At 39.7% G+C, this 14938-nt stretch overlaps 1 pseudogene; it reads left to right on the forward strand.

Annotated features, from left to right (window-relative positions):
- Positions 1 to 10203: 10203 nt before the first annotated feature.
- Positions 10204 to 10755, forward strand: LOC103269024 (annotated as a pseudogene).
- Positions 10756 to 14938: the final 4183 nt, after the last annotated feature.

The following is a 14938-nucleotide window of genomic DNA, read 5'->3' on the forward strand; positions in this document are numbered from 1 at the left end:
CAGTGTAGAAGTGTTCCCTTTTCACCACACCCTCTCCAGCAGCTGTTATTTTTTGAGTTGTCGATAATTGCCATTCTGACTGGAGTTAGGTGGCATCTCAGTGTGGTTTTGATTTGCATCTCCCTGATGATTAGTGAGGTTGAGCATTTCTTCATGTGTTTGTTGGATGCTCGGATGTCTTCTTTTGTGAAGTGTCTGTTAATATCTTTTGCCCATTTTACAATGGGGTTGTTTGTTTTCTTCTTTTCAGTACATTTCAGTTCCTTGTAGATCCAGGATGTTAAGCCTTTGTCAGACCTAGAGTTGGCAAACACTTTTTCCCAGTCTGTAGGCTGTCTCCCTGCTCTCTTGATGGTTTCTTTGGCTTTGCAGAAGCTTGTCAGTTTAATAAGGTCCCACTTGTCTATCTTTTCTCTTATGACGTGTGGGTTTCGGGTTTTGTACAGGAATTGGATGCCAGTTCCGATTTCCATGAGAGTATTTCCTTCCTTTTCTAAGGTTCTTATGGTTTGAGGTTTTACATTTAGGTCTCTGATCCATTTGGAGTTAATTTTTGTGTATGGGGATAGATAGGGGTCCTGTTTCAATCTTCTGCATGTGGTCAGCCAGTTTTCCCAGCACCATTTACTGAATAGGTTCTCCTCTCCCCAGTGGTAGGTGGTGGAGGCTTTGTCGAAGATGAGTTGGTTGAGAAATTGAGGTTTTGCTTCTGGAATCTCAATTCTGTTCCATTGATCTATATGCCTGTTCCTGTACCAATACTAAGCTGTTTTAATGATTGTAGCTTTATAGTAAAGTTTGAAGTCTGGTATTGTGATACCACCTGCTTTGTTTTTTTTTTTTGGCTGAGGATTGTTCTGGCTATTCTTGGACGTTTGTGTTTCCACATGAATTCCTGTGTTGTTTTTTCTAGGTCTGAGAAGAATGTTGTTGGTAATTTAATGGGTATTGCATTGAATTGTAGATTGCCTTAGGTAAGATGGACATCTTCACAATGTTGATTCTTCCGATCCATGAGCATGGGATATTTTTCCACTTGTTCGTGTCAGCTTTGATTTCTTTGAGCAGTGGTTTGTAATTTTCATTGTAAAGGTCTTTCACGTCTCTGGTTAGGAAGATGCCAAGGTATTTCATTTTTTTTGTGGCTATTGTGAATGGAATTGTGTTTTTTATTTGGGTTTCTGTTTGTTTATTATTGGTGTAGAGAAATGTGATTGTTTTTTGTACATTTATTTTTTATCCTGAGACTTTGCCAAACGCCTTTATCAATGTAAGGAGGCCTTTGACAGATTCTCTTGGGTTTTCAAGGTACACAATCATATCATCTGCATAGAGAGATAACTTGACTTCCTCTTTTCCTATTTGAATACCTCTGATTGCCTCCTCTTCTCTGATTGCTCTAGCCAGGACTTCCAATACTATGTTGAACAGGAGGGGTGAGAGTGGGCATCCTTGTCTAGTTCCAGTTTTCAGGGGAATTGGTTCCAATTTTTGTCCATTTAGGAGTATGCTGGCTGTGGGTTTCTCGTAGATGGCTTTTACTATTTTGAGGTATGTTCCCCGTATGCCTAGATGTTCAAGGGTTTTTATCAAGAAGGGGTGCTGGATTTTATCAAAAGCTTTTTCTGCATCTAATGATATGATCATGTGGTTTTTGTTTTGACATCTGTTGATGTATTTAATTACATTTATGGTTTTACGAATGTTGAACCAGCCTTGCATCCCAGGAATGAAGCCTACTTGGTCATGGTGGATGATTTTTGAGATGTATTGCTGAATCCGGTTTGCTAGGATCTTGTTGAGAATTTTAGCATCTATGTTCATCAAAGATATTGGCCTGTAGTTCTCTTTCTTTGTTGGATCTTTACCTGGCTTGGGTATCAATGTGATGTTGGCTTCATAAAATGATTTGGGAAGAGTTCCATCTTTTTCAATCACCTGGAATACCTTCAGTAGGATTGGTATCAGCTCCTCCTTGAATGTCTTTAGAATTCTGCTGGAAAGCTATCTGAACTAGGGCTTTTTTTTGTAGGAAGTTTTCTTATTGTGTAGTCGATTTCCTTGATTGTTATTGGTCTATTTAGGGTCTCAATTTCTTCTTGTTCCAACCTAGGTAGGTTGTTTGAGGTCAGAAAGTCCTCCATTTCCTTAAGGTTTTCAAGTTTGTTTCCATACAAGTGTACGTAGTAGTCTCTAATGATCTTTTGTATTTCTTCAGGGTCAGATGTGACTTCATCTTTTGTGTTTCAGATTGTGCTTATTTGGGTTTTTTTCGTTTTTTCTTGGTCAGTCTATCTAGGGGACCATCAATCTTGCTTATCCTTTCGAAGAACCAGCTTTTTGTTTCATTGTTTTTTTGTATTATCTTTTTGTCTCCTATGTCCTAGATTTGGGCTTTTATTTTGGTGATCTGGATTCTTCTGCTGAAATTAGGGTTTTTGTGGTCTTGCTTTTCCAGCTTCTTTAGGTGGCTTGTTAGGTTGTGAATTTCTGTTCCTTCCATTTTCTTCATGTGTGTTTGTAGGGATATAAATTCCCCTCTTACTACAGCTTTCAGGGCATCCCAGAGATTTTGGTAAGATGTTTCTTCATTTTCATTTGTTTCCAGGTATCTTTTGGTCCCTGTTTTGATTTCGTCATTGACCCAGGAGTTGTTTAGCATCATGCTGTTTAGTGTCCATGTCTTTGTGGGTTTTGGGGGGACTTTGTTGGTGTCAATGTTTATTTTTATTCCACTGTGGTCCGAGAAGGTGTTTGGTAGAATTTCGGTCCTTTTAAATTTGCTTATGCTTGATTTATGGCCGAGTATGTGGTCGATCTTAGAATATGTTCCATGTGGTGATGAGTAGAATGTGTATTCTGTGGTCTTTGGATGGAGTGTTCTGTAGGTATCAATTAAGTCCATTTGGTCCAAAGTCACATTGAGGTTCCGGATCTCCTTGCTGATTTTTTGTCCTGATGATCTGTCTAGGGTTGTGAGTGGGGTATTAAAGTCCCCAGTTATGATAGTGTTAGAGTCAATATCTTTCTTTAGTTTTCCAAGAAGTTGCTTTATGAAAGTTGGCGCACCTATGTTGGGTGCATATATGTTTAGGATAGATATTTGTTGTTGATGGATTGAGCCTTTTATCATTATGTAGTGGCCTTCTGTATCTTTTTTGATTTTTAATAGCTTGAAGGGTATTTTGTCTGAAATTAAGATCGCTACTCCTCCTTTCTTTTGTATTCCATTCGCCTGAAAGTTTGTTTCCCATCCTCTTACTTTGAGTCTGTGGGTGTCCTTTCTAGTGAGGTGAGTCTCTTGAAGGCAATAGATTGTTGCCTGATGATATTTTATCCATTTTGCCATTCTATGTCTTTTCAGTGGTGCATTTAGTCCTTTCACATTTAGGCTAATAATTGAAATGCAAGAGTTGATCCCTGTCATAAGGTTCTTACAGAGTTGTTCCTGTTTGTTTGTTGTCTTTCTTTGGGTTTTGGAGTTGGTTCATGTGTGTTTTTAATCTTTTGCCTGTACTCTTGTGAAGAATGCTGTTGTTCTTTTTTCTTTTTCTTCTGTGTTCAGTACTTTCTTAAGTGTTTCTTGTAGAGGTGGTCTGGTGGCAGCGTAGGTTCTTAGGGATTGGATGTCTGGAAAAGATTTCAATTCTCCCTCACTAATGAAGCTTAGTTTGGCTGGGTAGGTTATTCTTGGTTGAAATTGTTTCTCTTTTAGAACTTTGAAGATAGGGCTCCAGGCTCTCCTGGCCTGAAGGGTTTCTGTGGATAAATCTGCTGCTATTCTAATTGGTTTTCCCTGGTAGGTAGTCTGGCCTTTTTCTCTTGCTGCCTTTAGGATTTTTCCTTTCGTAGCTACTTTGTTTAGGTGAATTATTATGTGTCTGGGAGTTGGTCTTCTCATTTGTTGTCTTGCAGGGGTTCTCTGAATCTCTTGTGTTTGAATTTTTTCATCCTTGATGAGATGAGGGAAGTTTTCTTGAATGATTTCATGAAATGTTTGTTCCAGTGTGGATTCTGTTTCTCTCTCTGCCTCAGGAAGCCCAGTTACTCTTAGGTTTGGCCTCTTGAAGTGATCATTCATCTCTTGCAGGTTTTGTTCTGTCTTTTTGAGCTTCTTTTCTATGCTTTTGACAGTTTGGGTTAGTTCTGTGTTTTGGTCTTCGAGCTCTGAGATTCTTTCTTCTGCTTGGCTGATTCTGCTTTCCATGCTTATTAGTCTGTTGTTCATTTCCATCACAGTATTCTTTACTGCTGTCATTTCTGACATCAGCTCCTTCCTATTTTCCTCTTGTCTCTCCTCAATTTTTAAAATTCTCTCCATTAACGTCTTGATGTCTGGGTTTGTTGCATGTAACCAGTCATTCTGGGGACTCTTCATTGTTTGTGTTCCAGTGTCTGATTTCCCAGGGCTCTGTGTAAGACCTATATTCTTCCTTTAGTTTTTCTTCATTTGTGCCGTTTTTCCCCCTCCCTATTTTTTCCTTCCCTCCACGTCACTGTCTTCTTTAATTCTGTTATTCAGGGATAAAGGGGTTGGTTTTACTTCTGTTTGTTCAATCTCCTATTCTTTTTTTTTTTTTTTTTGAGTTGGAGTCTCACTCTGTCACCCAGACTGGAGTGAAGTGGCCGCTCCCGGCCACTGCAGCCTCGCCTGCTGGGCTCCGGCGATGCTTCCGCCTCAGCCTTCCAAGTAGCCAGAATTACAGGCGCACGCTACCACGCCCGGCTGATTTTTTGATTTATTGTAGAGATGAGGTCTCGCTGCCCAGGCGGGTCTCGAACCCGCGGGCTCAGGCAATCCACTCACCTCAGCCTCCCAAAGGCGCGGGATTACAGGCTGAGCCACCGAGCCCGGCTCAATCTCCTATTCTTTACGTATGTCCTCCTACTTTGTTCAATTCTGAAGTTGCACTGTAGGTTGGAGGTGGTCCTTTTTGCAGTTTTGAGATTTACTTAAGGGGAGAGCTGTGATTCAAAATCTGTCTGTAGGTCCTGGTATTCGCTGACAGGTGTGTGGATAATGTGGAACCCACTTCCCACTGCCCTGGAATCTGTCCGTGCAGTGGGGCTGTAGGTTTACTCCCTGAAATAAAATGTGGTTAGCAGAGGGGAGAGAATGGAGAAGATAGTGGGTTGAAGAGGGGAGTGGAGAGATAGAGGAGTAAGGGGGAAAAAAACGAGTGTGCCAACAAATAGAAAGAGAGGCCTATACTGAAACAGATAAAAACAATCGATCACAGCTACAGACGAACCAACTCTCATACAAAAAAAATAAAAATAAAAATAAAACATATACTGATGCTAACATACAAGCTAACCAACCACCTTGTTAGTGTGCTGTTCCTCTATACAAAGATATGGTTTACAGAGAGAAGAAAGGAGAAGGAAAGGAAAAGGAAGAAAGAAAAAAGGGAACAATACAGTAGAAATAGAATTAAGTCATTAAACTAATAGAATCAATGAAGCACACTCTGAGACATTTCGTTTAAATCCAATGTCCTTTCAGGTCTGATTTCTAGTTTTCTTTTCAAGCTGGTAAATCAGTTTGCAGTTAGGGTCAGTTGCCCCTGATCTGCTGTGAAGGACAGTTCAGATTACCCTCCGTTCAGCACTCTGGTCTATGTCTTTATCAAGCTTGTTTCTCCCATTTCGGTGTTGTTACTTTGAATCGCCAGCAGGTGGTGCTATCTCAGCTGTTCGCCCCAAGGGGGTGGGGCCAGACAGGAACAAGATGGCTGCCTGCCTCTGAGCAGGCAACAGGAGCCTTACGCCCGGGAGCAGGACAGTCTCCGACGCAGGAGAGGTGGCAGTGATCTCAGCAGATTTTCCCTTTAGCGGTTTGATGTGGATTGCCTCGGGCCAGGTGGTGTGATGTGCTACCCGTCACAGAGGCCGCCGCAGCAGCAGCGACGGCAGCGGTGGCAGTGGGAGGGGCTACGGCAGCAGCGGCAGCGGCACTGTTTGCGCCACAGTAACTGTCCAGTCCATTGTGATGTCCCAGCGGTGGCAACGACCGAGCTCTGTATGAAGAGCAGGTTGCAATGTTGGGGTCCCCAGCCCCCCGGGGTGAGAGTCAAAGACCCACTGCAGATCTCCTTTGCAGAGGGCTTCAGAAACTGGGTTACCCCGTCGCCATCTTGCCGCTTCTCTCCTCAAATCTTTAGTATTCTTAGGGCTTGAATTGTTCATAAATTTTTTACTATTCCATGTCTGTGATCTGATGCTCTTTGCACAAGGCTGTTATCTAAAATGCTCTACAGTTTCTCCATAAAAACAATTTCCTATAGAGTACTATATATTCAAGAGTATCACACAAATGAAAATAATTTTCATAGTAAAATATTTCCTACAGGTTAATTTGTGTTCAGCCATAAGCCATGCAAGAATTTTACAATGGTGCTGCAGGACCACTAATTTAATTATCTTCAGGTTTTCTTTTATGCTATAGCCTTTTTTTTCTATCTAGAAGAAATATTACCTAATTTTCTCTACACAGGTAGGGCAAAACATAAGCATACAAATGTTATAAACTCCTTTCCAAAAAAAAAATCATATTCCCCTATTATTTCCTGGCTACAATGAAGATAAAACCAAAAACACTTCACGAGAATTGGCAAAATAGAAAATATGTATTAGTAGCTGTTTCTTTTTCTTCAAAAACTGATGTTAATGTTTTATGTAATATACTATAAATTTTAAGAGGTCTATATGTATTGCTTTAAAAAGTGCAGTTATATTCTGAAAGTATTCTTTATCAATACTTTAGTGTGGAAAAAGGCATGTCTTTAGTCTGTATCACATGATAAGTTTATCCAAAAACTGGGCAAAATTAAACCAGGCTACTAATAGTTTTAAGCACAGCTAGGATTTTTGTTATAACAAATAGGCATAATTGGTTTGATGTCTTCCTAAGGCATCTGTGAATGCCATTCATATTATTTTATATGAATGTGGATTAATTTGAGTTTTTTTTTGTAAATGCTCTTAGGATGTGTGTGTGTGTGTGTGTGTGTGTGTGTGTGTGTGTGTGTGTGTGTATGTGTGTGTGTTGCATTTCCCTGGCTAAAATTCTAAATTTTCTTCTCATTCACCTTTATTAATTTTTCATTACTTTATTAGAAATTAAAGTATAATTTACATACAATGAAATTCTCATTTTTAAAAAATGTTAGTTTCAAGAGCTTTGACAAAAGCCTACAACTGCATAACGATGGCCAAAATTAAGACATGGAACAGACATTTCCATCACTTCCAGAAAGTTTCTATCTTGTGTCCCTTTGTAGTGAACCCCTCCCTATCTCTGTGATTTTTATTTTTACTATTTCTTTACAATTCGGTCTTGAGCCCTCATTTGAGGGTGGCAATAAGTAGAGCCCTGGCCGGGAGGAAAGTTAGGCTTAAGTGTGTTGGTCAGGTGCGACACAGATTAGGTAGCACAACAAAACACACACAATAACAGAAGCATTTTATTACTCACAGATACACAGGAGAAGAGAGGTACCTATAAATGATCATCAGAAGTCTGTGGGATTACGCCTTTTTTAAGTTCAATAGACATCATCCCTTAGGATTTCCCTGGTGCATTGGCTAGTTTAAAAATATATGCATGAAAAGGGAAAGTTATTTACATGACTTGTGTTAAAAATTAGGTTTTTAACTGTGCTTAGCAGCTGTGGGTCACTAAGTTTTGGGTCCCTAAGATGAGGAACAAACAAGCTATATCATAAACCACCACATAGGGAGGGAAAGTTTTAACTAGGCCGGAGGTGATAGAGTACTACTGGGATTCAAACAACTTAGGTCTAAAAATGAATGCTGAAGCAGCAATTATATTAAACAAATTTATAACATCATTTCCAGAAAACCAATCCGTTTTCTATGTCTATAACTTTGCCTTTTCCAGAATGTCCTATAAATGAAATAATCTAACATGTAGGCTTTTGAGTCAGCCTTCTTTTACTTACCATAATGAAGAAGAGAATCATGCACATTGTTGGATAGGTCAGTAATTCATTCATTTTTATCACTATGCTGAATTCCTTTGTATGGATTTATTAAAGTTTGTTTATTCATTCATCAGTTGAAGGATATTTATTTTTACAAGTTTTGGCAGTGAGAAAAAGCAGGTTGTGAACATATATTTTAATTTTACTTAAGTAAATGTATCTAGGATTAGGATTGCTAAACTGCCAATCCACACTCCAATGTGATTAGTTCATTTTTCACTTCAAGTCTCAATATATGAGAGTCTTGTGTATTCTTACTGTCAGTTTTTTTTAATTTTAGTCATTCTAATAGTTGTGCAGTGATAGTTCATTGTGATTTCAATTTGCATTTCCCTAATGACTAATAACTTTTTTCACTTTTTTATATGCTTATTTGCAATCAATATTTTTTTTGGTGAAATGTTTGTTCAAATCTTTCACCCGCTTTTTTCTCTTATTATTGAGTTGAGTTCTTTATATATTCTGTAGTCAAATTATTGACCAAATATGTGATTTGTTAATATTTTCTCCCAGTCTGTGAATTATCTTTTCATTTTCTTAATGGTATCCTTCTAAGAACTGAAATTTTTAATTTTAATGAAACCCAATCTATTATTTCCTTCTTTTATAGATTATGCTTCTGATGTCCTGCCCAAGAAATCTTTATCTAAAGTCTCAAAGATTGCCTTTTTTTTAATCCTGAGACTGGTAATTTGTGTCTTGTCTCTCTTTTTCCCAACTAGTCTGTCTAGGGAGTAATCTTTGTTGTTGTTTAGTTTTCTCAAAAGTCTTTTTTGATTTATTGATTTGCTCTGTATTTAATTTTTGTTTTTCGATTTCACTTTTTATTTGCTCCTATCTTTAACATCTCCTTCCTTCTGCTTGATTTGGATTTATCTTGGTAATTTTCTACTTTTTTCAGGTGGAAGGTTGTATAATGGATTTGAGACCTTTTCTGTTCTATAATATAGGAATTTAACGCTATCAATTTACATTCAAGCACCGTCTTAGCTATATACTGCAAATGTTGAAATGCTGTGATTTAATTTGTATTTGTTCTAAATAATTTCTAATTTTCATTTTATCTCTTTAAAACATGATTTGTTAAAGATGTATTGTTAATTTCTACATATTTGGTTATTTTTCAGCTACATTTTTGTCAATAATTTCTAATTTAATACCGTTCTGGTCAGAGAACATATATTTCATGTTATGAATCATTTTACACGTATTGAGATTTTTCTGTGATATAGAATATAATATACTTGGTAAATGTTCTATGTGCACTTGAAAATAGTGTGCTTCTAAGGAATATGTTTCTAACATTTCTCCATGCTTACTCTACAATGTTTCTTAACATGAGTATGATTTTTTTGTCCTCTTTCTCCTCCTGATATAAGAAATAATATTTTTCTGGTTGCCTGCAGTGAGAACTCTGTGGCTTCTGAAATGTACAAAAATACTGAATACTCAGAAAACAGGTGTTTTCATTTTTAAGAAGGACAAGAAGATATTGAATCATGGCAGCAAATTAAACCCCCAAATTATCTACAAACAGAGAGCCATGCACACCAGAAAGGGTGCCATAAGCATACCAGACATTTTGAGAAATTCTTAGAAGATAGGAAAAGCAGATGCTAACAGATTGGTTAATTCAGAGAACTTAAAACACATGCATTAGAAAATCTGAAAACTTTATAGAACTTTGTGAACAGACCCAACAAAATCCAAGCATCAGAGAGAGACCTTGGTCAACCGTGAGATGAGACTTACTCTCTGAGAGCAGATCTTCCTGCCCCTGCCCTGATCTGACCCTCCCCTGACCCTTCTCCACCCCTGTTTCCATAGGGCAGTAAGCACCAGTGGCATTCAACCCCGTCTGTCACCCAAAACTACACGAAAGACAGTACATCACTTGGTGAGGAAGGGCACCGAAATTACAGCAGGGTCTGGGACAAGAGCAGAACTGCACAGCAGATGGAAAACAAAACGGAAGCCAATATCTACTCAGAAGAGAGATCAATAAGGTCTCCTGACTTGGCCTCCTTTCTCTCCTCCCCCTCTACTTCCCCCAACTTCTTCCCCGCCCCTCAATCCCCGCCACAGAACCTGCCCTTCTGTCTATAAAGGTCACCACTGTTCACTTCCGGTTCCTTCCTGGACACAACGCTGGCGGTTAGTCATTTGCTTTCTACCGTTACTGCTACCTTTGCCTGCCATGGCCACCGCCCCACCATCGCAGCTGTGCCAGAAGTACTACCCCAACGGTGAGGATGCCATCAACAGCCAGATCAACCTGGAGCTCTACACCTCCTACGTGTACGAGTCCATGGCCTTCTACTTCAACCGTGACGACGTGGCCTTGGAGCACTTCGCCCGCTACTTCCTGCACCACTCGCTCCAGAAGAGGGAGCGCACGGAGAAGCTGATGAAGCTGCAGAACCAGCGCGGTGGCCGCATCTCCCTATGCCACGTCAAGAAACCGGAGCTCAAAGACTGGGAGAGCGGGCTCAAGGCCATGGAGTACGCCTTCAATTTGGAGAAGACCGTCAACCAGAGCCTCCTGGAGCTGCACCAGCTGGCTACCAACAAGGGCGACCCCCAGCTGTGTGACTTTCTGGAGAGCCACTACCTGCAGGAGCAGGACCAGACCATCAAGGAGCTGGGGGACTATGTGGCCAACCTACGCAAGATGGGAGCCCGGAAAGTCAGCCTGGGAGAGTACCTGTTTGACACGCTCACCCTGGGTGATAGCAAGAAGGAGAACTGAACCAAGACTGTAGCCACAGCCACAGGTGCCTTCCCAGCTCGAGCCACCAGGCAGGGCCTGCCTCTTGCTCAAGCACAGCACCCCCTTCCGTCTTTTCATTTCTGTTCTGGCTTTGTTTCCAGTAAAGTTATCTGGTTCTTCAAGCAATAAAAGTGTCCAGTTGATGTGTGTGTGCAGACCTTTCAGGAAGCAGGGCAGATTCCCATTCAGGCTTCCAACAGGTATCTCTCAGTCTCTCCACCCACCCAGGCCCATCCTCAGGTAGCTCAGGATCTCCAGGGATGGAGGGGAAAGGTAGTTCATGGTTCCCTGGGAAACACCACATTAGTCTTCCCCTTATACACTCTATGGGGTGGGGCTGAGGTAGTGTGGTGAAGTGAATTTTAGTAGGGTGGAGTGGAGTGGGGTTGAGGAGGTTGAGGTGGAGTGCAGTGAGGTGGGGTACAGTGGGGTGACCTTGGATGGGTGGTCTAGAGCCCTGGTGTTGGTGGGTGCATGTGCTTGGTAAAGTGTTCAACATGGTCTGGATTTGATCATAGTCAACATATGGGTTGCCTCTGGGGAACAAGTGAAGGGAATGAGATTGAGCAGGGATTCAAGTAAAGAAGTCTTCAACTTTACGTGAAAACTTTTGTTTATTAGCTAAGCAAATGTTAACTTTCCTTGATTCTGGGCAGCAAGATGGAATCTCTGGGTGACATCATGGCACAGTACTTCTTTGGCAAGTTGACACTAAGTGACAATAGTAATCAGACTGAACCTTGGACTGGCTTCCCCACAGACATGGGAGTGACTTTTTGCATCTTGCCCTTACAAAACTTTTACTGTGCTGTTTTGAACCATGCTATTTCTTCCAGTAAAGTAATACGTTTTTTCAAAGAAATAACTCCTTAGGACTGAAAAAGAAAAGATCAAGACTGTTTATTAAACATAAAATGGAATAAATGCCCCTAACTGTTAAGCCAGTGACTCTGGCTGCTCTGAAGAATGTAGGAGGGTGGGATACAGTTGAAGGTAGAGACCAGGTAGAGTCATTGTAGCTGGTCGAGGTGGGAGACTAGTTTGGTTTGAACTGAGTTGCTGATTGAGGAAATAAAGAAAGGTAGACAGATTCCAAATGGATTTTGGGTATGTTGTCCAGTTTTGCTCATGGACAGGAGGTAGCAAATGAGAGATGGGGAAAATAATCTAGGTTCTGAGGTTTTGATATGAGCACCTGGGTTGATGGTGCCTTATTATTAACGTAGGAACATTTGCAGGAGGGACACATAGGGCGGAGAGTTGGGAATGCATGGCACGTAAATCTGAAATTCTTATTAGACATCCAAGTCAAAATGTCAATAAAGTAGTTGGAAAAATGAATGCCAGGTTTGAGATATACATATGGGACACATCAGTTTATAGATGGTATTGAAGTCATGTTACTGGATAAGCTCACCAAAAAGAGAGTGCAAGACAGTATGACAAATATAGCCTTAAGCACAAGGCAGCTACTTCCTAGAGGTTAGTTGAAGTGTTTAAGCACACAGAGAGTTTTTGGCCCACTTTGACAATTAACTTATTCCAGACTGTGGCCCTCAGTGTCCACTTCCAGTGTATCCCCAAATCAGCCTGTCCAGACATCAGTGTGACCTCTGGTTTCTCCTTTAAAGATGTGGAGAAGAACGATTTAATCTTGTTTTATGACTATGAATAGAAAGAAGGCATTTCGAAGTAGAAAGGAGATTTGTCAGTGGAAATGACGGTTGGAGGTTCTTTGGTTATTTGTGAACAAATAATTGGACACAATGCCAGACTCAGGATAGCGAGGCAGAGTTATATTGCAAGCAAGTAAAGCAGAGCAGAGTAAGCTAGTACACTCCTAAGAGTTAAGAGGAACAGGCTGTTCGGAGAATGAGACAACCTGGTTATTTCTTTGGATTGTTTTTTATAGTTTACTTTTCTTTGTCTTAGCCTCTGGTCTTGGTTGGTTAGTTCCCTCTCAGGCTTGCTTTCTCTCTCTATGGTTAGGTCATAAATCCCTCATGTGACCTTTGACATACACAAATGTTTAGATATTGTTTAAAGTTACAAGTGCCTTTAAACAATTTGGGGGCTATGCATCGTCTATCTTTTCATGATTTATTACTTATACATGTAATGAGCTCCAGTTTACAAGACCAAGCTAGTGTTTAAAATAAAACATAAGTATAAAACTAAATATCATAAAGGAAATACATTTACATTTTTAGGATTTTAAGGAGTTTAAGAAGAGTCCAGCAAGATTGCTCCTTATCTAGGTTTGCAGATGTTTCCTTAAAGATGTGTAGCTTCTCCATGCCTCTTAGTTATTAGGTGATTTAATATGACTGTTTGTTCTCTCTCAAACATTAGCAGTGACTTGCTAGATAAAGTTGGCCTTCCTAACAGGTTACATCAAGGAAGGGGGGGGTGGTGGAGTGGGGAGACCAGGTTCCTAAGGACAGTATAGAGAAAAAAAAATATGCCCTTTAAATCCAAGAGGCTTTCACATTTGGCCCAGCTCATCATGAAAGAACATTTCTACAATGAGTAAATAATTGAATGTCAGCTGGTTTCTCATTTTTTACCCTTCTCCCTCTTCATCCCCTGCTCATGCCTGCCTAACTACCTAACAGATTCTTTAGCAAAATGGTAGTCGTATATGTCTGTGATTTCTTTTTTCTCCTTCCATAACTCTGCCTTTTCTCTTAGTTTTTTTCTCTACTTAGCCAGATGAAATTTGTATATAAGCCCTAATATTGTCTATGTTTCTGAAAAAATACCTGAAGTATTTTGTTCCTTCTGTGCTACATGCAGATTACATATATAAAAGAAAAAATTACATATTTTGTATGCATATTCAAAGTTACATGGGTAGCTTGAATATTTTAGAAGCTAACTGATTGATTTGAACATTTAGTAAAATAGGAACAAGTTTAGCTGTGCAGCATTTATCTCCCACTTTTCATAACTGTACTTTAATATTTTCTTACAAATGATGAGGTCCCACTTGTCTATTTTATTTCTTAAGGTATTGGCCTCTAGGGTTCTGGATAGGAATTTGTTGCCAGTTGCAATTTCCATAAGGGTGTCTCCTGTGTTTTCTACGATTCTAAAAGTTTGAGGTTTTATGATTAGATCTTTGGTCCATTTAGAGTTAATTTTTGTGTATGTTGATAGGTAGGGGTCCTGTTTCAGTCTTCTGCATGTGGTCAGCCAGTTTTCCCAGCACCATTTACTGAATAGGTTTTCCTCTCCCCACTAGTTTTTTTGGAGGCTTTGTCAAAGATGAGTTGGTTGAGGAATTGAGGCTTTGCTTCCAGAATCTCTATCCTGTTCCACTGGTCTATGTGCCTGTTTTTATACCAATACCAAGCTGTTTTGATTACTGTAGCTTTATAGTAGAGTTTGAAGTCTGGAAGTGTGATACCTCCTGCTTTATTTCTCTTGCTAAGGATTGTTTTGGCTATTTGTGGTCGTTTATGTTTCCATATGAATTTCTGTATTGTAGTGTCCAGATCTGGGAAGAATGATGTTGGTACTTAATGGGTATTACATTGAATCTGTAGATTGCCTTTGGTAGGATGGACGTCTATGACCCTTTAACTTACCAGAAGGTGTTCTTTCCTCTTTACTATTATCAGTCTAACTTGGTCTTATACACCTTTCTTTCCTGGATATGAGAAAGAAAAGGTCAGCATCTCTTTGAGGGTGTTTAAATTTGTTGATTCACTGTGGATTTTTTATACTTTCCTGTTTTGGAGAGGTAGTTTGTTGCAATGATTTCTTGACTTCAGATTTCATGGGTTCAACTCCCAGCTTATCTACTCATCTTGACTGAACTTGGGCAAGTTATTTAACTTTTCTATGCCTCGGTTTCTTCATATGGAAAATAAGGATTATAAAATCATCAACCTCATTGAGTTGTTGAGATTATACCAATTAATGTACATAAATCACTTAGGGAAGTGTCTGGCACAATGTGAGGACCTTATGTGGTTGCCATCATTAATCATCACCATCACTATTATCTTTCTCATCCTCCATTCACTTCTAAATTCTTTGTGTTTATGCTTTAGGAAAAAAATAATTCACCTCTACACTTTGGCACTGGGGGTCTCACTTGCATTTCTACCCACTATGTCACCCTGCATACTGAGAAGAAAATATCCTTAGAAGCTGC

Source organism: Carlito syrichta, unplaced genomic scaffold (genome assembly GCF_000164805.1).
Source record: "Carlito syrichta isolate Samal-C Ts95f unplaced genomic scaffold, Tarsius_syrichta-2.0.1 Scaffold309021, whole genome shotgun sequence".
Taxonomy (NCBI): Eukaryota; Metazoa; Chordata; class Mammalia; order Primates; family Tarsiidae; genus Carlito; species Carlito syrichta.